At 37.8% G+C, this 23,292-nt stretch overlaps 1 pseudogene; it reads left to right on the top strand.

Moving 5' to 3' along the window:
• LOC110566103 (large ribosomal subunit protein uL30-like) overlaps nucleotides 1-21,143 on the top strand; it is a 128,660-nt pseudogene extending 107,517 nt beyond the window's left edge.
• Nucleotides 21,144-23,292: the final 2,149 nt, after the last annotated feature.

Below are 23,292 nucleotides of genomic sequence, written 5' to 3'. Positions count from 1 at the left end.
ATCAACACTCATAAGATAATCAACATTTAAGTTGATTCAAGAGTTCTGCCACATTGATTAATCCTCCCATCAGTATTCTTGTGCAGGTGTCCATGCAGAAGCATGCTTTTACTTGTTTGTGTATAAATACCATGGGATGAAGTATGTGGTTTGATTGAACTTCTTATGAGACACTGTGCTTGCTGTGTTTTCCAGTCATGCATTAACTTCTTATCTATAAACAGCCTGTCATTAGTTGTTATAACTTTTTATTATTTTATTTTACTTTAGTCAACTTAGAACTGACAATACCTCTACTTGAAGATTTGATTCAAACTTACCTAATAACATGCTTATGAGATATACCTCTCTTATATTCCATTCTCTTATAATGCCTATTCATTCATTTCCAATTTATAATTAGGTTCTCCTTATTATTACAACTTTTAATTAAGTTATTCTTTTTCCTATTAAGTTGTACATAGTTATAGATTTTGTATTAACATGTGCTTTTTATGTAATTTGCTCTCTATAATTTGCTTTTGCTCAGCAGTTATTTTAAACTTTCTGTGATAGAGTTATGCCAATGTATGATGTTAATCCATTCTGAGAAACATATAATTAAATGATTTCTTCGTGACACCCAAAATGAGGGAGCATATTTATATCAGTATAGGTGGGAGATAGTGTCCACTTCCCCAGTGATAAATCAGTTTAAAATTTGTCCCCATATTCATCACCCAAGTTGAGTACTTACTGACATTGTTAACAATGATTGTTAACATGTACATCGAATGTACACTGAAAAAAAAAACTAGAGATTATAACTAGCATAACAATTCAATGAAGAAGCACTGAAAGCAGGGTATGTAAAGCTACTACTGAAATAAAACAGAAGGCAAGTTTCATTACCTTTGAAAATATATAAATTAGAGGCAGTGCATTCTACAATAATGATTAAAATATTTGGTAAACATGTACTCTTATCATATAAACATCTAATATTGTCCTGAAATATTATGGTACAGAGTTGTTTGTGCTTTACCTCATCCAATTTCTCTATAAGTATGTCTGCACCAAAATGAAGAGAAACACATGAAAGAAAAGCATTGTATACTTGATAATCATAACAAACGTTACACAAGCCATTTCTTAATCAAATTAATGCATTCTTTTCAGTTTGGTAATTGACTATATATATTTTTGATTTTCCATATTTGTGGAAATATCAGCGTATTTTAAGGGAATAAGTAATGAGTAAAAAAAATTAGCCCCAGGAAACTGGAAATTGCTATTTTGGGACTTTAAAGAGATCAATCATTACATGAAGTATATCTTTTAAATTGTCTGTTTTAAAATTTTATGCATTTTGTTTATTTGTTTGTTTGGGATAATCTGCATGCCAAAGCACAAATGTGGAAGCCAGAACACACTTTGTAGTAGTTGGTTCTTCCTTTCATCATGTGGTTTCCAAGGATCATTTGGTTTATAAGCAAGTGCCTTTAGTTATTAAAACATCCCAGCTTCCTGAAGTATGTCTTTTTTTTATATTTCCTTATTATTCTTTCATGTCATCTACCACAAATGTAATTGTAACTATATATTGTGTCTGTGAGGGTTCTCAACAAACATGAGTGTGCAAAGTGGAAAGGCATATCAACTATTCGGAATTTTCACTTTTCTGTACACTTGTTATGATTATCTTTGATAAGCAAACAATTATAGTCATCTTATTTTTGCATGTGTTTGATGTTATGCAGTCCCATACATATCTTGAGTAGCTTTGTGATTAACACTTAATTCCATTGTGACAAGAAAAGAAGCTCAATGTGAGAAAAATTAGCATAAAATATTTAATCTTTCACAATCTTTCTTCTATTTCAATGACAGCTATAATACATTAAATCAAATCACTTACAATCGCCTAGCTAAATTGAATTTTGTGCTTGTTACATATTCAGTTGGAAGTGTTATCTTTTTCTGGATGCTAAGGTTCCAATGTTCTGTTAGCAAAGGAAATGATAACGTTTCTAGGAATACTGGCTCACAATACAGACATTCATTACTGAATTTCTTTTTAACTATAGACAAATTTAGTACAATTACCTATTTGATTCAAAACAACTCCTAATGAATTTAATTCACTAGTTTCTCATTCTGCAAAACATAGAAAATAACACAAAGAAAGAATATCATGTGTTAAAAAAAATAATTGGGCTAATTACCAAGAGAATCTGAGTATTCTACTTTCTGAAATAATCGAAATAGTGCCTTTAGATAAATTCTGCTATAAAAGAAAATGATGAACTGTATCTTCACAGTTCATATCTGTAAACATAGGCAGATGCAATTATAGTGCTCCATAGAAACACTTAATATACAAAGAGATGACCCAAATCTTCTATAAAATAAATAATACATTCCTTTTGTTTTTAGTTCTTCGCTACATGCATAACATTTAACAAGTCAGTTTTGTTTTCTATTTATAAGAACAAATTTAATCTTCACAAAACTATGTGCAAATAAAATCTATTTTTTTAAATATTAAATCAACAGCATGCAGTTTGTCATTAAAGATGCATGCCAGCAATTTCTTCAAAAATGGTAATTGGATTCAGCCATATTTATCAACTCCCTGTAAGCCTAAAGGAACACTGAGAAAGAGAGGGCAGAAAGAATGAAAGTCAATGGTGGGAAGTGATTACAAAATGCCATCTTTTGGACTTGACATGGCAGCTGTACTTATTAAGTCAAGGCGACTATGGCTCGCTGCAGAAGATCTGTAGGAAACCAAAGTGGGCAAAAACCAAGCATGGGCTAGGGAATAGCTCATGATACCATAACCCTAAGTGACAGACCACTGCAGGGAGCTCATTACTTAACAAGAGACCTATATTAATAACTCCTTGCCAATATAAGATCTGTAAACATGGCAGAAGAGGAAGTAAAAGAATATAAGAGACAGAGGGTAGGCTGAAGGGTTTTGAAATAGTGTTTACTGGACATAACATGGATATCACAATTATATTCCCACAGTGTCTGTAGTTATCTGCGCAATACCTACCTAAGATCACTTCAACTCAATTTCCTGCACTGGACTGGAAGATGATCAATGTCCCATCTCAGAAAATGTTTGTAGTGGATGATTTATGGGAAAGGAGGCATCATTATTTATATATGATTTATGCGATAGTGGAGTTCCTATGCCTTGTTGTGTTACCCCATATTTAAATACATGTTGGACCACACTTAGTAAGTTTTCATAACAGCTGCAACAATAAACCAATAAAAACATGAATTTGTAGTGTGTGTGTGTGTGTGTGTGTGTGTGTGTGTGTGTGTTGGAGGAGATCTGGGAGGAGTGTGAAGTACAAAATAGGGTTTGATAAAATTGTTTGCAGAATAGTATTCCATTGTGTAACTGTACCACAATTTCTGTATCCATTTCTCTGTTTAGGGACATGTAAGTTGTTTCTAGATACTGACAATTATGAATAAAGCTGCTTTGAACATAGTTGAGCAAATGTCCTTGTTGTATGGTTGAGCATCTTTTGGGTATATACACAGAAGTGGTATAGTTGGAAATTGAGGTAGCAATTCCAAATTTTCTGAGAAAGCACCAGATTGATTTCCAAAGTGTTTGTACAAGTTTACATTCCCACCAGCAATGGAGGAGGGTTCCCCTTTCTCCACATCCTCTCCAGTATGTTTTGTGACTTGAGTTTTTGATTTTAGCTATTCTGATCCATGTAAGGTGAAATCTCAGGGGTGTTTTGATTTCTATTTCCCTGATGACTAAGGACATTGAGCATTTCTTTAAGTGTTTCTCTTGGGCAGCTAGGTCTTCATGTGGGTTCCCTAGTAAGGGGAGCAGGGCTGTCTCTGACATGAACGCAGTGGCAGGCTCATTGATCACTAGGCTTCTTTGGGAGGAGTCTTGTCAGCCATAGAGTAAGAGGATGCAGCCAGTCCTGATGAGGCCTGATAAGCTAGGATCAGAGGGAAGGGAAGAAGGACTTCTATCAGTGGACTAGGGAAGGGACATAGGAGGAGAAAAGGGAGGAAGGGTAGGACTGGGAGGAGATGAGGGAGGGGGCTACAGCCAGGAAACAAAGTGAATACATTGTAAGAAGTAATAAATCAATTAAAAAATAAAGTGTGAAATAAAGATTGAAAAACGATTGTATGCATGTACAAGATTCTCAATAACAAAGAAAAATTAAAAAGAAAACTATTTAAATAAGTTAAAAATCTAAATGATGGTAGCTAACTAGTTTGGAGGAAAATGAAATCAGTGTGACTGAAAAAGGAAGAAAAGTAAAATTTAGAGAAATAAAATTTTAGAGAAAAAATACTAAAAGTGATCAAACAAGTGTTAAATGTGGAATTTCTAAATACATTTACAACTGAAATAAAGTAATAAGATAGAATTATAGAAGTACTCAGTTTTCTTCGTATATGTTAGCTAGATTTAGAATATATGTTCTTAATTAATTACTTCTTTTAAAACTGTTTCTAATTTTTTTTAAGGTTCTCATCTTGGATTTCAATGCATTAGGTATGTCAACATTGTCTGACCTGGCGAGATTGACTGTTGGTGTTATAGTCTATAGAAAATGCAAGGCCTTGGGAAATTATCTCCATAGTTAAGGTTCCCAGTTCTTTCTAGAACAAATGCACACTCACTTTTGTGTGTGCTTGCTCGCAATACACAAACACACACACGCAAAGAAGATAAAAAGAGATGAGTGCATCAAATAATCCATAAAAAAATGAAATAATGAATTCTATGCTATCTTAGGGCTTTTAATGTCCTATGTAGTAAAGTATATATCAAAACAAAATTTTGCTTAAATCACTGTCATTTAAATCTTTGATAAGTATCTGTAAGTACAAACTGTTACTGAATTTATAAATTTGACAGAATGTGCAGTACACACAAAAAAGCTGCTTGTTACAATACAAGACAGTATGAATTCATTTAAATGGCACCCAGTGCTGTTACCTTATAATACAACACACACACGCATACAATTGCACACTGATTGCCTGGAATATTATGTGTCTAAAACTGATGAAAGTTCTGCTCTGAATCCATGATATGACACAGGATCAAGTGAAATGTTTTCATTCTGTAAAACTTCAAAAGGCAAGAGATGAATGATGTAAAATAAAAGTAACAGATGATTCTCCTTCTCAGCATAGTTAAGTTATTCACCTCAAGTGTTTGTTCCATGTCACATTGGCAGTGATTGGGAATTAAAATAAGGGGAAAAAGTAAGACAACACCAACTATTCTGAGGGCATGCAGTTAGGTACACAGCAACTAACCTGAAGCTTTGTGGATTCCAGATGGGACCAGTAATCAGATTACTTGTGGGTGTTTTAATAGTACCCGGAGGGTATCGTAAAATTGTTCACCATATGTTTACTACCCAGACAGACTTGTTTCTTTGAACTGCTTCTTTGATCTTACTTTTTTTATATACTTTTTATTGTCATGCGCATAAGTTGATGTCGATTTTATCCATAGATAAACTTACAGGCAATATGTGGACACTCATGCACACCTTTTGTCTCTCATTTTACTGTTTTGTGTTCTTATTTTGTTAATATTTTAGTTTTCTGTCCTCTAACATGGCTGCCACTCATGCTTTATAACTAAGTTTCTATTCTCATACTTCTTTGCCAAAGTTACTGTAATCTTTATGCTTAGAAATATGAAAGATAGAAACCAAACTGTCAACCATTGATATTAAAAGCAGTATAGTGATATGGAAGTTGAATATGCTCTATACAGATTATATATATATATATATATATATATATATATATATTACTTAAATTATTCTCATTCACCTTCATGTTCTAAAACTAATTGTTTTCAACAGACTTTTGTTCTGTCTTTTTTTTACATGTCTATTTTAGTGCTCTTACCTTTTATACAGGTAGATGGTTTTCAGCTCTTAACTGGGAGAGGAAAGGACAATGAAGTTCTCTAAAGAATCTGCTTTAGTGTATCAAGCAGATGCTAAGACTCATAACCAAAATTTGGTCAGAGTTCAGGAAATCATATGAAAGAAGAGGTAGATAGTAAGACCTGGAGAGGACAGGAGCTCCACAAGGAGAGAAACAGAACCAAAAAATCTGGAAGGGGTATTTTCTGAGGATGATACTCGAATCAAGATCTATTCATGGATATAACCTAGAATTCCTGCTCAGATGTTGCCCATGGCAGCTCAGCATCCAAATGGGTTCCCTAGTAAGGGGAAGAGGGAATGTCTCTGACATGAACTCAGTGGCTGGCTCTTTGACCACCCCCTTCCCTGAGGGAGTAGCAGCCTTGCCAGGTCACAGAGGAGGACAACGCAGCCAGTCCTGATGAGATCTGATAAGCAAGGATCAGATGGAAGGGGAGGTGGACCTCCCCTATCAGTGGACTTGGAAAGGGGGATGGGAAGTGATTAGGGAGGGAGAGTGAGATTGGGAGGGAGGGAATGAGGGAGGAGGCTACAGCTGAGATACAAAGCGAATAAAATGTAATTAATGTAAAAAAAATAAAAAAAAAAATTATTTAAAAAAACTTGGAAAAAAAAGAACCTATTTTAGATTCAACAAGTTAGCAGCCTGAAAATCACAGCAGGGAGACCAAAGAAAATTCAAGAAGCTACAAGATTACAAATCTACTTTGGAAACTGCTTGAGCACACAGTAAGCAATCAAAACATTTAATGGAAAAAAAAAAAGAAAAGAAAAGAAGCTATGGAGCTTCTGACATTCATTCTTCACTCTGTCTCATAAAAAATTCCTTAAGTTTTAACTGAAGCCTGCCTGTTCTGCAAGGCATTCTCAGATTTTGTGTAGGTAGGAATTTAAGGCCATTACCAAGTTTAAAAGAGAGAAATGTGTGCTTCAGTGAAATGTACAAAGAAAGTTATTTTCTTGATCTGAGACATTTGCTTTCGACGTGTCATTTTTTCCATTGACTTTGGTTAGGGAAATGATGGATGAGAGCAGAACACTGTCAGCTGCACAATGAGGATGGCAGAGAGGTCCCAAGAACACTGTCAGCTCATCTCTCAGTTGCTATAAAGGAAACATGTCTCTTTAAGGCAACTAATTTAAATCTGAATATTGTTAAGAATTGTCATCTTAGCAATTTTGTCTATATTCTGACTAATGTGCCACTAACTAGAATTTAATTTAACAAAAGCTTTCAGTAGTTATTAACAAGGAATTGATGGACAAATTGTTACAAGTTGTGCTATGCATGAACTTCTGAATTAACGCTGTATCTGTTTCTTAGATAGCAGCATTTGACCCCTTTACCAAGTCTACAAGGAATCACATACTTAGTTTTTGCTTTCTTATCTTAAACTCTGAAAAGTTTAAGAAAATACTTGTCATAAAAAAATGTCATCAGAGTTACTCAGGAAAGTGAGTATTCATATGCATATGTATATGTATATATGTATGCATGTATTTGCTGACATGTATTTGTTGCTATTTGCCTAGCAGAAATAGTTAGGTCCTGTTGCTGAAGAAACCACTGATTTAGTGAAGCCAGAAGGAACCTGGAAGTGCACTCACTGTATAAAAGATTTCATAGTGACCACCGGTTTTATGTAGGGCACTGCGGAAAAGAATACGTGGTCATACCACGTGAACTAAAACACTGACCTGATATGTAAGATGTAACCACTTGTGGTAAGATCCTATGGGAACAGCTAACTCCCTTCTATTTAGACTTGAGGCCCACCAAAAAAAAAAAAATAAATACCTACCTTGTTTGTATTATAAAACCACTCAATAGCCCATAGGGGATGAGAACATATGATCTACTGGGAACTTAACTACTTTATTTAGTTAAACAGACAAAAAAATAAAAATAAACTACCTCCTAAAAATAAGTGGTTATTTTTCGAGATAATTACTATTTGTAGGTCTTAATCAGAGAAGCTTTTATATTCAGAGATGTGCAAGCAAGTCTTCACACTGTACTAAGAATCAGTGGCAATTGAGTCTATTTATTTATTTATGTATTTATTTATTTATCTTCAAGGATCAGAGTATTATGGAAAAGATAATTAAAAGACTGTAAGACTCAAAGGGCAGGGAAGAAAAGGATTAAAAAAAAAAGAAGCCCTCTCCGAATAATACACAGTCATTGCAATCATGAACTCTGAACAATTAGTAAAGTCTGCCCTGGGGCTGTACAAAATGGCCCATTAATATCTAAGCAAGAGTGGAAGAAGGGCTCAGAGGTTTTTACCTATGTCATTTTTCAACTGTGGGTACATTATGAGAGAAGAGAAGTCATTTGCTTCATCCACGGGTCCACTGTTGATTCCAACAGGCTACAATAATTATTCCTACTCCGTTGATTACAAAGATGGCCCAAATTAAACCAAACATAATAAACCAAAAATATCTGGAGAAAAGAGAGGTAGGAAGCAAAAGAAGTTGATAGAGGTTGGTGGGACCAAGGGAAGGATGAAGGGGAGCAAGTAGCAAGAATATTTGTTATACATGCATAAAATAAAGAACTAATAGTGACTGAAAATTATATAGAATCATTTAGGAAACATGCACTAATTGGAGTAAGTTGTTTTAGATTAGTTTGTATCATGTTTAACTTTCTCACAGTTACTAGAATTCTTCATGCCAAGAGACAGTGTCTCATGTAACCTATTTTTTGGTGAGAATGAAAAGTAGCAGAGTGTTTAAGCTAGAGTGTTTAAGATAGATGCCCTTGAATGTATAAGCATGACCCTCCCCCTATCTCTTTCACCTAGAATGTCAGAAATGTCTAATGAGTTTTGGAAACCAAAGTCAATATCAATGCTGACTTCCAGGGAGCGTGGGGAAGAACTTGTGGGTCTGAGAATGCATAGTTCTTGGCCAACATACACAGAAGCCTTACTTTACTTCAGAGACAAATCAGTCTACTAACAACAACAAATACAAAAGAGAATCCCATATTGAGACACCTATAAGATTCCTGATATGATGCCTCACAAAACCAAAGATTCTGACACCACACCAATGTGTGACAACTTTAACCCCAACTCTGACGACTTTCAAGCCATGTTTGAGTAAATTGTAGGATTGGTAGAGACTTAAAGATGTTGATCACACCAAAAAGCTATACTGAATGTGCGCCTCATGATTTGTTTTAGTTATGGTACTGGAATGAATAAAGTTTGGAATATATATAGTTATTTTATTTTCTTTGGCACTTAGCACAGGAAGACGTACTAAGAAATAAAGAAACGTTTGTTTCTCATTTCACATATGATAGGGGAGAATACATTTATATTTTGGCCTAAAGAGTTATATTAAAGATGAATCTGGGTATATGAACTAATGATTAAACCATTTTCTTTCAGCACTCAGTGACTCTCTTTGCCCTTACTGTTGAAAGTGGAGCAGGGCCCATTAACATTTCTTCTTTGTCACATAGCACCTTGGTGAGGATCCTCAAGAGCAAGCACCGGTAGCCTGCAAAAAGCAGAAGGTTCTGCTTCAAATTTAGGGCAGCTAATGTCCTGAGGGTGTGGCTGACAGCTTTGTCTTCTTGACACTAGCACTATCCTTGCCAGCATGGGATTTTCATATAGCAATATAAAAAAGAATCAGTGGTCAGTTATTCTTTTGAGGGGTGGGTACTAGGGTTTGTAGGTTTCTTACAATTTAATATCACCACTATAGACATATTTATAGCAAAATTTCCCAGAATTAAAACAGAAACATTTTTAATTGGGTTCACAGACAATATAATCTTTTTACTACAAGTACTGATGGTATTGAGAAGTTCTCTGCCTCCGACGTGTAGTCTCTGAACCCTCAGAGAATTCCGCCATCTTCAGGCACTAACGTCCTAAGGAAATCTGAGTACAATGTTGGGATGGAGTGTCCTTTAGTTTGTTCTTTTATTGGAAATGCTGCTTTAGTACAATAAGTTATATATGACTGTTATAGATGACTCTCCAGGGTATAGTTGTGTATTATGAAAAGTAAGAACTGATGTTAAGGGGTCGACAAGATGGCGGTGCCGGGAGGACACTGTGTCTGAGGAGCAGGACAGCAGTGTTGGCACAGCAACCAGGAGACTGAACTCTGGGACCTAAAACACCAGCGTTTGTGATTGCCAGGAGAGAGGAAAGCCTACGGTGTGGAAATCAATTGGGACCGACCTCAGGTCACCCAGTCAATACCTGGAAAAGGTCCTGGGGACCAGAGGGTGCACCTGCTGCCCCAGATAGGAGCACACAGCCTCCTGCGGCGTCCCCAGCTGCCATCCAGGATCAGGACACACAGCCTCTGGCCCAGAGTGAGGAGCTCAGCCTCTGGACCAGAGCGGAAACCTCAATTGACTGCCCAGATCGGCATGCACAGCCTCGGGCCCAGATCAGCAACCCCAGCCACCATATCAGACAGGGGGAAGGGGGGGACACAGCCTCTAGCCCAGAGTGAGGCGCCAAGCCTCCAACCCAGAGCAGTACCCTTCGTTGCCAGCCCAGAGAGGCATGCACTGCCTCTGGCCCAGAAGGGGACACACAATGCCAGCCCAGATCAGAGTACAGAGCCTCAGGACCAGAGCTGCACCCCCAACCACCATCCCAGACAGGGACTCACAGCATCTGGCCCAGCCTCCAGACCAGAGCAGAGCCCTCAGTTGCCAGCCTAGAGGAGTGCACAGCCTCCAGACCAGAGCGGCACCCCCAGCCACCATCCCAGACCGGGGTGCACAGCCTCTGGACCAGAGACTTGCTGGGCGCTCCTCTCACCTTCCCAGACAGAACTGTGTGCCCCAGGGTACCAGACTGAATTTCCCTCTTGGGAGAAAACCCCACAGCTAGGGAATCCGCAGGTTCTTCAAGAGTGCTGTATTTCGAAAACAGTGTAACAACAGCAGCAGCTCACTAAATTCAGAACTAGAAACCCAGCAGCAGGGCATCTGTCTTGAAGAATTCTATGGGTGAGAGGAGAGCCCCCCCCACCCCCGCCTCCGACTAACAAAGACCACAGCTACTACTCAGGTCTATATGCTTGAGGTGAGCAGTGTCAATTCCTGAGAAACACTGGCCATACAGTGACCATACCCAAAAAGCTGAGGAGCTCTCCTTCAGGAAAAATCATCTTCCTACCAAGCAGATTCTCCCTACCCCAGGATTCCAGGAAAAATCAGTAACTAACAGCCAACACCTAAAACAGCCCAATGGGTAGAGCAGCATAAAACTCAACCAACAAACGACAGAGCAATATGGCATCTCCAGAACCCATTCACCCAGGGGCGAGCAGCCCTGGACACCCCAGAATAATTGAAACTCAAGAAGATAACCTTACATCTATGCTGTTGAAGAGGATAATAGAGGAAACAAATAAAATACGTGAAGAATTAGAGGAATATAAACTCAAACAAATCATGGCTATCTGTAAAGAAATGGAAGAAGTTAAAGAAGCAGATTCAGGAGACCATTGCCCCCAGGGGCGAGACGTGCTCCATGCCAATTGACTAACTCCATGTTTTCCTCCAATTTTGAAAGTCATTTAAGGTTCTTAAATTATTTTTTCCCTTTTTTTAAAAAATTTTTCATCAATTACACTTTATTCATTTTGCATCCCCCCATAAGCCCCTCCCTCCTCCCCTCCCAATGCCTCCCTCCCTCTTCCCTCTGCTTGCATGCCACTCCCCAAGTCCACTAATAGGGGAGGTTCTCCTCTCCTTTCTGATCTTAGTCTGTCAGTTCACATCAAAAGTGGCTGTATTGTCCTCTACTATGGCCTGGTAAGGCTGCTCCCCCCCAGAGGGAGGTAATCAAAGAGCAGGCCAATCAGATTATGTCAGAAGCAGTCCCTCTTCCCATTACTATGTAACCCAATTGGACTCTAAACTGCCCTGGGCTACATCTGTGCAGGGGTTCTGGGTTATCTCCATGAATAGTCCTTGGTTGGAGTATGAGTCTCTTGGAAGTTCCCTGTGTTCATTGGCATGGAGCACATCTCACCCCTGGGGGCAATGGTCTCCTGAACCTACTCAGACCTCGGACACCACCACTGCTAGTTCTAGAACTGACGCAGGATGTTCCAACGAGGGGTTAAGGTTTCTCATAATATTTCCTATAAGCCCACACCTGTTTGTCTATATCCCCCATTTTTATTCATTATTAGCCAGATAGAGCCAAGTAATTGTGGTAATGATACTTGCTTTTTTGCCCAATGCTGGAATGCTAGTAAATTTAGGTATGCCCTGGTTACTCGCATGCCTCACTGGGTGCCTGTGCCCATTGATGCCCCTCACGCTACGCCTCTCTTCAGACAGAAAAGGGATCTTGGAACTACAGCCACCATTGTTACTACCATCTCATTGGCGGCTGTTGGAGCTACCACCAGGGCATTAGCAATGAGTCATACTGGGCAGACTGCTCAGACGCTGAATAATCATTTAGCCAATGTAGCTCATGCCTTAGTTGTACATAAAGGAATTAATGCTCAACTAAAAGGAAGCTTGATAGTGGTCAATCAGAGGATTGGCCTCTTGCAGGAGCAAATTGATACCCTATGGCAAATCGCTCAACCTGGCTGTCAATGAAAGTATGCTGGACTTTGTGTCACTAGCATACAACATGAGAATTTTTCCTGTGCTGCAAATCTGTCTAAACAATTGTCGAGCTATATTTTAGGTAATTGGACTGGAGAATTCGATACTACGATGGAGCAGCTGAGAGTGGCCATTGTCACAGTAAATTCTACCAGAGTGGATGCAGGACTAGCCACAGGATTATCAACATGGATTGCTGCAGCCATGAATCATCTGAAGGAATGGGCGGGCATGGGAGCATTAGCAGGCCTTCTGGTGTTGGTCTCCTTGGTTTGCCTGTGGTATATATGCAAGATTAGAGTCTCACAACATTGTGATGCAGCCATGATCATTCAGGCCTTTACAGCCATTGAAGCAGGACATTCTCCCCAAGCATGGTTGGATATCATAAAAAGCTAAAATGATACGCTCAGGATGTGAGGCTAAGCACTGCACTCAGGGTCAGCAGCCTTGGACCCAGAGAAGAGCATGTCTGATTGCATGCGGGTTGATGCCCCAGGTCCCGCCTCTGAGAAAAAGGTATCAGACGGGTCTGATGCTCTTTGGGTGGATGACACCTAAATGAACATCAGTACAAAGTCCCAATTTATTTCTAATATCAGAGATCAGACCTCTACTCTTGCCTGATGCGTCTAAAAAAAGGGGGGGAACTGTAGAGAGCTGTGGAATGCTATGCCTTAAAGATGGAGCTGGTTTCCGCCTTCCACCTTCCCAATGGTGAGTGCTCTCTGTCACGAACAGTTCCACATTTGGCTAAGGCTGAGGATCTGGCTTGCTTCCATGTATGTGGACCTATGTGCATTGCACACATGGCACGCCTGGGTTGTCTACCCAGAGGCTATTTAAGCTGTGGGCTGGCTTTCCCCAGGGTCTGAGGATTGTTCAAGGTTCCTGAATAAACTGCATTGAAAAAAAAAAAAAAAGACAAGCAGATTATGGCTATCCATGAAGAAATATGGGAAGATGCAGCAAAACAGTTTGTGGCCTTCAGAGAAGAAATAATTAAATCACTGAAAGAAAAAAAAAAAAAACAACAACAGAGGAATGTTCAAACAAACAGTTGAAGGTACTAGAAGAAAAACAGGAAAATACAATAAGACAGGTGAAGGAAATAAACAAAACAACTAAAAATCTGAAGATAGAATTAGAAAAATTAAAGAAAACATAAATGGAGGAAATCATGGAGAGGAAGAATATAGGGAAGAAAACAGGAACTACAGAGGTAAGCATAACCAACAGACTACAAAAGATGGAAGAAAGAATCTCAGGTGTAGAAGATACAATGGAAGAAAAGGATGTATCTATCAAAGAAAATGTTAAATCCAAAAAAATTCCTGACACAGACCATCCAAGAAATCCAAGACAATATGAAAAGACAAAACCTAAGAATAATAGGAATAGAGGAAAAAAAAAAAAGATTCCCTGCTCCAAGGCCCAGAAAATATCTTCAACAAAATCATAGAAGAAAATTTCCCCAACTTAAACGAGAGGCCTATAAGATTACAAGAGGCCAACAGATCACCTAATAAATTAGACCAGAATAGAAAATCCTCCCACCACATAATAATCAAAACAGTAAGTATACAGAACAAAGAAAAAAATACTGAAAGCTGCAAGGGAAAAAGGCCAAGTAATATATAATGACAAACCCATCAAAATTATAACAGACTTCTCAACAGAGACGATGAAAGCAAGAAGGGTCTGGATTGATACAATGCAGACCCTAAGAGAACACAGATATCAGCCCAGGCTAATATATCCAGCAAAACTCTCAGTGATCATAGATGGAGAAAACAAGATATTCAATGACAAAAACAAATTCAAATAATACCTACCCACAAATTCAGCATTACAGAAGATATTAGAAGGAAAAATAGAACCCAGGAAAACTAATTACATTCAGAAAAACCAAGAAAAAATAACCTCACTACAGCAAAACCAAAAGTAGCTAAGCACACAAGCACACTACCATAGCTAACAGCAAAATCAAAGCATCTAACAGTCACTGATCATTGATCTCCCTTAATGTCAATGGACTCAACTCTCCAATAAAAAGACACAGACTAATAGAATGGATGCATAAACAAGACCCAGCAATCTGTTGCATACAAGAAACATACTAAGTCACAAAGATAGACATTTCCTGACAGTAAAGAGCTGGAAGAAAGTTTTCCAAGCAAATGGACCCAAGAAGCAAGCAGGAGTAGTCATTCTAATATGTAATAAAATAGACTTTCAACCAAAATTAATCAAAAGAAGGTCATTCCATACTCATTAACAGAAAACTCTACCAAGAAGACACCACAATTCTGAACACCTATGCCCCGGAAAACTCTACCACGAAGACACCACAATTCTGAACACCTATGCCCCAAACACAAGAGCACCCACATTTGTAAAAGATAAAACTGAAACCACACATAGATCCCCACACATTAATAGTGGGAGACTTCAACATCCACTCTCAACAAAGGACAGCTTAACAAACCAGAAATTAAACCAAGAAACAATGACTCTAACAGAGGTCATGAATCAAACGAAATTAAGAGTTGTCTACAGAACCTTTCACCCAAACACAAAAGAATTTACCTTTTTCTCAGCACATCATGGAACCTTCTCCAAAATAGACCATATAGTTGGCCACAAAACTAGTCTCAACAGATACAAAAAGATTAAAATAATTCCATGTATCCTATCTGACCACCATGGACTAAAGCTGGATCTCAACGACAACAGAAATAAAAGAAAGCCTAAACACACATAGAAACTGAACAACTTACTACTCAAATGACAGCTGGGTCAAGGAAGAAATAAAGAAAGAAATCAAACTATTCATAGAATTCAATGAAAATGAAGACACACTAACTGGTGGGACACAATGAAAGCAGTGCTAAGAGGAAAGTTCATAGTACTAAGTGCTTACAAGAAGAAATTTGAAACATCTCATGCCAGCAACTTTAAAACAATTCAAAGAATCAATGAAACCAAGAGCTGGTTCTTTGAGAAAATCAACAAGATAGACAAACCCTTAGCCAAGCTAACTAAAAGGCAGAGAGACACCACCCAAATAAACAAAATCAGAAATGAAAAAGGGTATATAACAGATACTGAGGAAATCCAAACAATCATTAGGACTTACTTCAAAAGTCTATATGCCATAAAATTTGAAAATCTAAATGAAATGGACAATTTTCTGGATCAATTTCACTTACCAAAGCTGAATCAAGACCAGGTAAATCAATTAAATAGTCCTATATCCCCTAAGGAAATAGAAGCAGTCATCAAAAGTCTCCCATCCAAAAAATGCCTAAGACCCTATGGTTTCAGCACAGAATTGTACTAGAGCTTCAAAGAAGTGCTAACTTCAATTCTCTTCAAACTATTCCACAAAATAGAAATGGAAGGATGACTACCAAACTCATTCTATGAAGCCACAGTCACCTTGGTACCTAAACCTCACAAAGACCCAACAAAGAAAGAGAATTTCAGGCCAATCTCCCTTGTGAACATTGATGCAAAAATAATCAACAAAATACTTGCAAACCGAATATAAGAGCACATCAAAGATATCATCCGCTATGACCAAGTAGGCTTCATCCCAGGTATGCAGGGGTGGTTCAATATATGGAAATCAATCAATGTGATCCCCATATTAACAAACTGAAAGAAAGAAAAAAAACACATAATAATCTCCTTAGATGCTGAAAAAGCATTTGACAAAATTCAACATCCATTCATGTTTAAAGTATTGGAGAGATCAGGGATGCAAGGCACATATCTAAACATGATAGAGGCAATATACAGCAAGCCTATAGCCAACAACAAACTAAACAGAGAGAAACTTAAAGCAATCCCACTGAAATCAGGGATAAGGCAAAGCTGCCCACTCTCTCCATATCTCTTCAACATAGTTCTGGAAGTCCTTGCTAGAGCAATAAGACAATTGATGGAAATCAAGGGGATAAAAATCTGAAAGGAAGAAGTCAAAGTATCACTATTTGCAGATAATATGATAGTATACCTGAGTGACCCCAAAAATTCTACTAGGGAACTAATATCCAGAATAAATAAAGAACTGAAGAAGTTAAAAAGCAAAAGAACAAGTAATCCAATTAAGAAATGGCATACAGAGCTAAACAGAGAAGTATTTGTATAGGAATATAGAATGGCAGAGAGGCACTTGAAATGTTCACCGTCCATAGTCATCATAGAAATGCAAATCAAAACAACCCTGAGATTTCACTTTACACTAATCAGAATGGCCAAGATCAAAAACTCAAGTGACAATACATGCTAGAGAGGATGTGGAGAAAGGGGAACTCTCCTCTATTGCTGGTGGGAATATAAATTTGTGCAAACACTTTGGAAATCAATCTGGTGCTTTCTCAGACAATTAGGAATAGTGCTTTCTCAAGATCCAGCTATACCATTCCTAGGCATATATCCAAAATATTCTCAAGTACAAAACAAGGGCATTTGCTCAACCATATTTGTAGCAGTTTTATTTGAAATAGCCAGAACCTGGAAACAACCCAGATGTCCCTCAACAGAGGAATAGATACAGAAATTGTGGTATGTTTACACAATGGAATATTACTCAGCAATTAAAAACAAGGAAATCATGAAATTTGCAGGCAAATGGTCAAACATAGAAAAGCTCATCCTGAATGAGGTATCCCAGAAGCAGAAAGACACATACGGTATATACTCACTTATAAGTGAATATTAGACATATAATATAGGAAAAACATAGTAACATCTGTACATCTGAATAAACTAAACAAAAAGGGGGACCCTAGTTAAGATGATCAATCCTCACTCAGATAGGCAAACTATATGGACATTGGAAGAGGGAGAAAACACAGAAAATGATAGGAGCCTACTACAGAGGGCCTCTAAAAGACCCTACCCAATAGGGTATCAAAGCAGATGCTGAGACTCATAGCAAAACTTTGGGCAGAGTGCAGGGAATCTTGTGAAAAGAAAAAGGGGGGGGGGGTGAGATAGAAAAACCTGGACAGGACAAGAGCTCCACAGGAGAGAAAGATCTTTCTTAAATGAGTGAATGCTGGATGACTTCTGAACTATTCAAAAGCTGGTAATAGTTTGTGACTTATATTGTGAAGAATGAAAGCAAAATAGACAAGAAACTGTCTTACTAAAGCAGTTGCCAAAATGAAATTCCTCTTGTTTATTTTCATTACTGTAGTTAGAAAGTTCGAAAGTCAATAATACACTGTTACACTATAAAACAAACAAAGAAAGAACACTAAAAACGCATCATTCTATATTAGGCTATCTTGATTTTGTTGAATTGCATGTGTTCACTTGTAACAAGTTTTCTGTATAATTTTTTTTTAATTCTTTATCAGGCAGTTTATTGATCTCTATAGATTAGTTACAGAAGGCTTGTGTTATTCCTGTGATTGATAGTTCTTAAGTCTTACACTGGTGTTTAGCATTAAATTTAATCATCTCTTCTGTTTTGTATTATAAGCAACAGAAGACAATTATCAGCAATATGCTAGTAATTATGAGTTTTAAATTTTTTCAATTAATTTATATTTTATTGACTTATGTATGAATACTGTTTTATTCATGTGTTGCTCTTGCATTTCATTTATCATTTCCTCTTCTGTTCATCCCCTTTCCTTTTGTCTTTCTTCCTTCAATGAACCATCCTCCGTTCCACTTTCTTTTGTTTGCTTCTCTTATACTCTTTTGTCAGTAGCCTGCAATCCTTTGCTCTATCTAGATTTTGACTGCTATTTGAGCTGAAACATTGAGAGCAGAGTATGCTCTCTCTCTCTCTCTCTCTTTCTTTCTGTATACATGTGCACATACATATATATGTATGTATATGTGAATGTGCATGTATGTTATAGATCATGATTGTGTAACCTCGTCTTTCCCTTGGAGTAAATAAGTGGTGTGCTGCTTATAGATTATCTCTGCTCTTTGAATGTGTGCCATTCTTATGTGTACAGAGAAAAACAAGAATTGGGACAGGTGCCAGGCATGGTAATATATGCCTATGTCCTACCTTGATGAAGGATGATTATGAATAATAAAAGTTTGATGCTAGCTCAGGGTCTGCAATATGAAACACAGAGAGAGATCTGTTTCTTTTTTCTTAAGAACATTATTTTTCAAATGATATACTTGATGCAGAAATGAAACCAAGAATCATATATCTTTCTTGAGAACTTTCTTTTTTTTTTAATTTTTCATCAATTACACTTTATTCATTCTGCATCCCCCCATAAGCCCCTCCCTCCTCCCCTACCGATCCCACCCTCCCTCTTTCCTCTGCATGCATGCCACTCCCCAAGTCCACTGATAGGGGAGGTTCTCCTCTCCTTTCTGATCTTAGTCTGTCAGTTCACATCAAAAGTGGTTGCATTGTCCTCTACTATGGCCTGGTAAGGCTGCTCCCCCCCCAGGGGGAGGTGATCAAAGAGCAGGCCAATCAGATTATGTCAGAGGCAGTCCCTCTTCACATTACTATGTAGCCCAATTGGACGATGAACTACCCTGGGCTACATCTGTGCAGGGGTTCTGGGTTATCTCTATGAATAGTCCTTGGTTGGAGTATGAGTCTCTGGGAAGTTCCCTGTGTTCAAATTTTCTTGTTCTGTTGCTCTCCTTGTGGAGACCCTGTCGAGAACTTTCTTTTTTTTTCTCTGTTTTAAAACATTATTTTTATTTATTCTTTAAAATTAAATCCACTTTAACTTGATCTAGTTTACCTTAGATCTACAGAGACAGCATTGGTGTGGGGAAAGCTCTAATCAAATGAAGAACTGGTTTTTGTGCACAGAGTTTATGCTGGGAAACTGGATGAAGTAGGATCAGGACTTGGGATGCTGTTAGATTCTCAAATGTTGCCTCTCAACTTTTTTTTTTAAGTAAAGTCAATAAAAATTGCAAGAATGATACTACCACTAATGTTCACTTTGCTGGATCCTCCAGTTGTGGACTTTTTCTATATCTTTCTTCTCATGTCATTCTTGAAAATAAAATATTGCAGTCGCATAAGCAGAGTTAAACTCAGAGTAACCATCTCTCTCACAGATTCAGTTTAACAGTAGTGAGAACTACAAGATAAAATGTCAAGATTTACAGTCAAGACAAATTATGACAATTAGAACTTTGACAATATAGCATATATCACAACATAGATGCATACATAATTTTCTGTATTTTACTTTCTGCAATTTCTTCTTTGCAGTTTCAAACACATAAAACCTTCTAGAAATTTTGTAGTTTTAAGACTTATCCACTCTATGAATGTAACTGAGACCTACTCCATGAGATAGAACATATGCCTGACATTGCCTAGGTGGTCATAAAATGTGGACCAAATTGACATTAGGTCTCAGAGAAACCAAATACTGTTGTTCTGCTAAGAGAAAATAGCAATAAAATGACTTCTAACAATATCCTCCTGTAGCTCAGCAATCATCAGAGAAATCTCCTCTTGTTACATGGGAGCTAACAGAGAGACCTATAGCTGAACACTGAGTGAAAGATTTTTGCAAAATTAAGTCCTTAGTGAGATGTATTCATCAAACCCCTCCACTGAAATATCAGGGAGTTACAAAGAAAAGGAGGCAGAAAGATTGTAACAGCCAAAGCTGATGAATGATTTGAAAGAACTAGTCTCTTCCAGACACAAGAAGACTGATAGACATATAAACTCATTGAGACTGTGTCAGCATGAACATGGAAGGTTTAAGTTCAAGCCTGACAATGTCTTAACACTGAGAAAGGGAAGTGTACATTCATTTCAATCATTTAACAGGAAGCTATCCACAGTTATCTCCTTTTTTATTTATTTTTTATTTTTATTTGTCCCAGCTGGAACCATGAAGGCTGTACCAAGGAAGAAAAGAAGGTTCTTGTTGTGCCAGAAACCCTTAAGAAAAAGGACTTTCACAGAATTGAAAGTGAAGTGCCTGCAGAAGAGCTTTGCCTTGAAGACACTGGGAAAGGCAAGGAGGAAGCTTGTCAATGAGAAGGCCAAGCACTATCACAAGGAGCACAGGCAGATACACTGGACTGAGATTCGCAGGGCCAGTAGTGCAAGGAAAGCTGGAAACTTCTACATGACTGCAGAACCAAAATTGATGTTCGTAAGCCTAGAGGTCCCCCAAGATGCTGCATCTTCTTCATCATTGATAGGTATTCAATGGCACCTTTGTTAAGCTCAGCAAAGTTTCAGCTAACGTGCAGAGAATTGTGGGACTGTACATTGGGTGCAGGCACAGTATCCTGAGGTCCATGAAGGAGCTCATCTATAGCAAGGCTATGGCAAAATCAATAAGAAATGAATTGCCATGATGGACAATTGCTTGATTCATTGATTTCTTTGTATATCATCTGCCTGGAGAACCTAATTCATGAAATCTACATAGATAGAAAACACTTCAAGGAAGTGGCCCTTCAAACTATCTTCTCCACTGGGTAGAATGAAGAAAACTCACCTTGTGGAGGTGGAGATGGCAACAGGGAGAACAGATAACTTATTGCCTTGCTGGTATTTTTGTGTTATGGTTTAGTTACTAAAAATGGAGGGGCATGGTTGGAGAGGAGGGATGGAGATAGGGTAGAATTGGGATGGCATGAGGTAGGGGGCTACAGCTGGGATACAAAGTAAATACACTGTAATTTATAAAGAAATGCATTTCAAAAAAAAGAGGTAATGCAACATAAAAAAAAAGAGTCACACCTTGGCAAGTTAAAAGCAGAAAGATACACCACATGGTATATACTAACTTATAAGTGGATATTAGAAATATAATATAGGATAAGCATACTAAAATCTCTACACCTAAAGAAGCTAAGCAAGAAGGAGGGCCCTGGGTGAAATGCTCAGTCTTTATTCAGAAAGGCAAACAGAATAGACATAAGAAGAGAGAGAAAACAGGGAACAGGACAGAAACCTACCATAGAGGACTTCTGAAAGACTCTGCCCAGTAGGGTATTAAAGCAGATGCTGTGACTCATAGTCAAACTTTGGGCAGAGTGCAGGGAGTAGAGGCTCAAGTACAAAATAATAACATTTGCTCAACCAAGTTTGTAGCAGCTTTATTTGTAATAGCCAGAAGCTGGACACAACCCAGATGCCCCTCAACTGAGGAATGGAGACAGAAATTGTGGTCCATATACACAATGGAATATTACTCAGCAATAAAAAAAAAAACAAGGAAATCATGAAATTTGCAGGTATATAGTGGGACCTGGAAAGGATCATCCTGAGTGAGCTGTACTAGAAGCAGAAAGACACACATGGTATATACCCACTCATATAGACATATAATATAGGATAAACCTACTAAAATCTGTACATCTAAAGAAAATAATCTTTAGATTAGTCAGGAAGGACCCTGACTAAAATACTTAATCCCCATTGCAAAAGGCAAAGAAGATGGACATCAGAAGAAGAAGAAAACAGGAAACAAGTTAAGAACCTCCCGCAGAGGGCCTATGAAAGTCTCTGCCCTGCAGACTATCAAAGCAGATGCTGAGACTTATGGCCAACTGTTGGGCAGAGTGCATGGAATCTTATGAAGGAAGTGGGAAACAGTAAGATCGGTGAGGACAGGAACTCCACAAGGAGAGCAAGAGAACCAGAAAATTTGAACACAAGTGTCTTTCCAGAGATTTATACTCCAACCAAGTACAATGGATGGTGATAACCTCGAACCCCTGCACAGACGTAGCTCATGGCAGTTCAGTGTCCAAGTGGGTTCCATAGTAATGGGAAGAGGGACTGCTTCTGAAATAAACTTATTGGCCTGCTCTTTGATCACCTCCCCCAGAGGGGGAAGCAGCCTTACCAGGCCACAGAAGATGATAATGCAGCCACTCCTGATGAGATTTGATAGACTAAGATCAGAAGGAAGGAGAGGAGGACCTCCCCCATCAGTGGACTTGGGGAGAGGCATGGGAGTAGAAGAGGGAGGGAGGGTAGGATAGGGAGAGGACAAATGAAGGGGTTACAGCTGGGATACAAGGTGAATAAATTGTAATAAATAAAAAAATATAAAATAGATAGATAAACAGATAAGTAAATTAATAAAAGACCAAAAAATAATTTCTCTGATAGATACTCACTGGGTATATTAATAATTCTTAAGGGTAGACTTCATGGTCATCAATAGAAAACCAAAAATATAAAATGAACTCAAAGTTATTTTTATAGACTTTTGGTCTCATATTACTTTGTTTGGACATTTTAGTGGTCCTTTATGCTCATATAATATGATTTCCTATTTTGTGTGTTTATATTTTGTGTGTATGTTTCTTTTGTTTATTTTTTCTTTTTATTATTATTTGTTGTTGTTTGTTTGATTTCTAAAGAGAAAGAAACAAAAAAAAGTATGGAGCTGGGGGAATGGGAGATAGAAAGTATCTGGAAAGAATTTGAGGAGGAGAGGAAATCATGATAAAAATATATTGTAGAAATTATTTCAGTTAAAAAAGGGGGACACCACTAATCATAACATATAACTAGGAATAATAAATTATATGACATATGATTCACCTTCATATCAAGATGGCAAATATTCACGTTCTGGATTTTTATTTTCTTTTTCTTAAAGATGGTAATGATCTGACTTTATTTTACATTATGCCAGAGGCACAAAGGTATCCTCTGTATTAAAGCTGACAATTAGCTTCACTCAGAACATTCTAATAATGCAC

Source organism: Meriones unguiculatus, chromosome 3 (assembly GCF_030254825.1).
Source record: "Meriones unguiculatus strain TT.TT164.6M chromosome 3, Bangor_MerUng_6.1, whole genome shotgun sequence".
In the NCBI taxonomy this organism is placed as follows: Eukaryota; Metazoa; Chordata; class Mammalia; order Rodentia; family Muridae; genus Meriones; species Meriones unguiculatus.
This window is presented reverse-complemented; position numbering and strand designations above follow the sequence as displayed.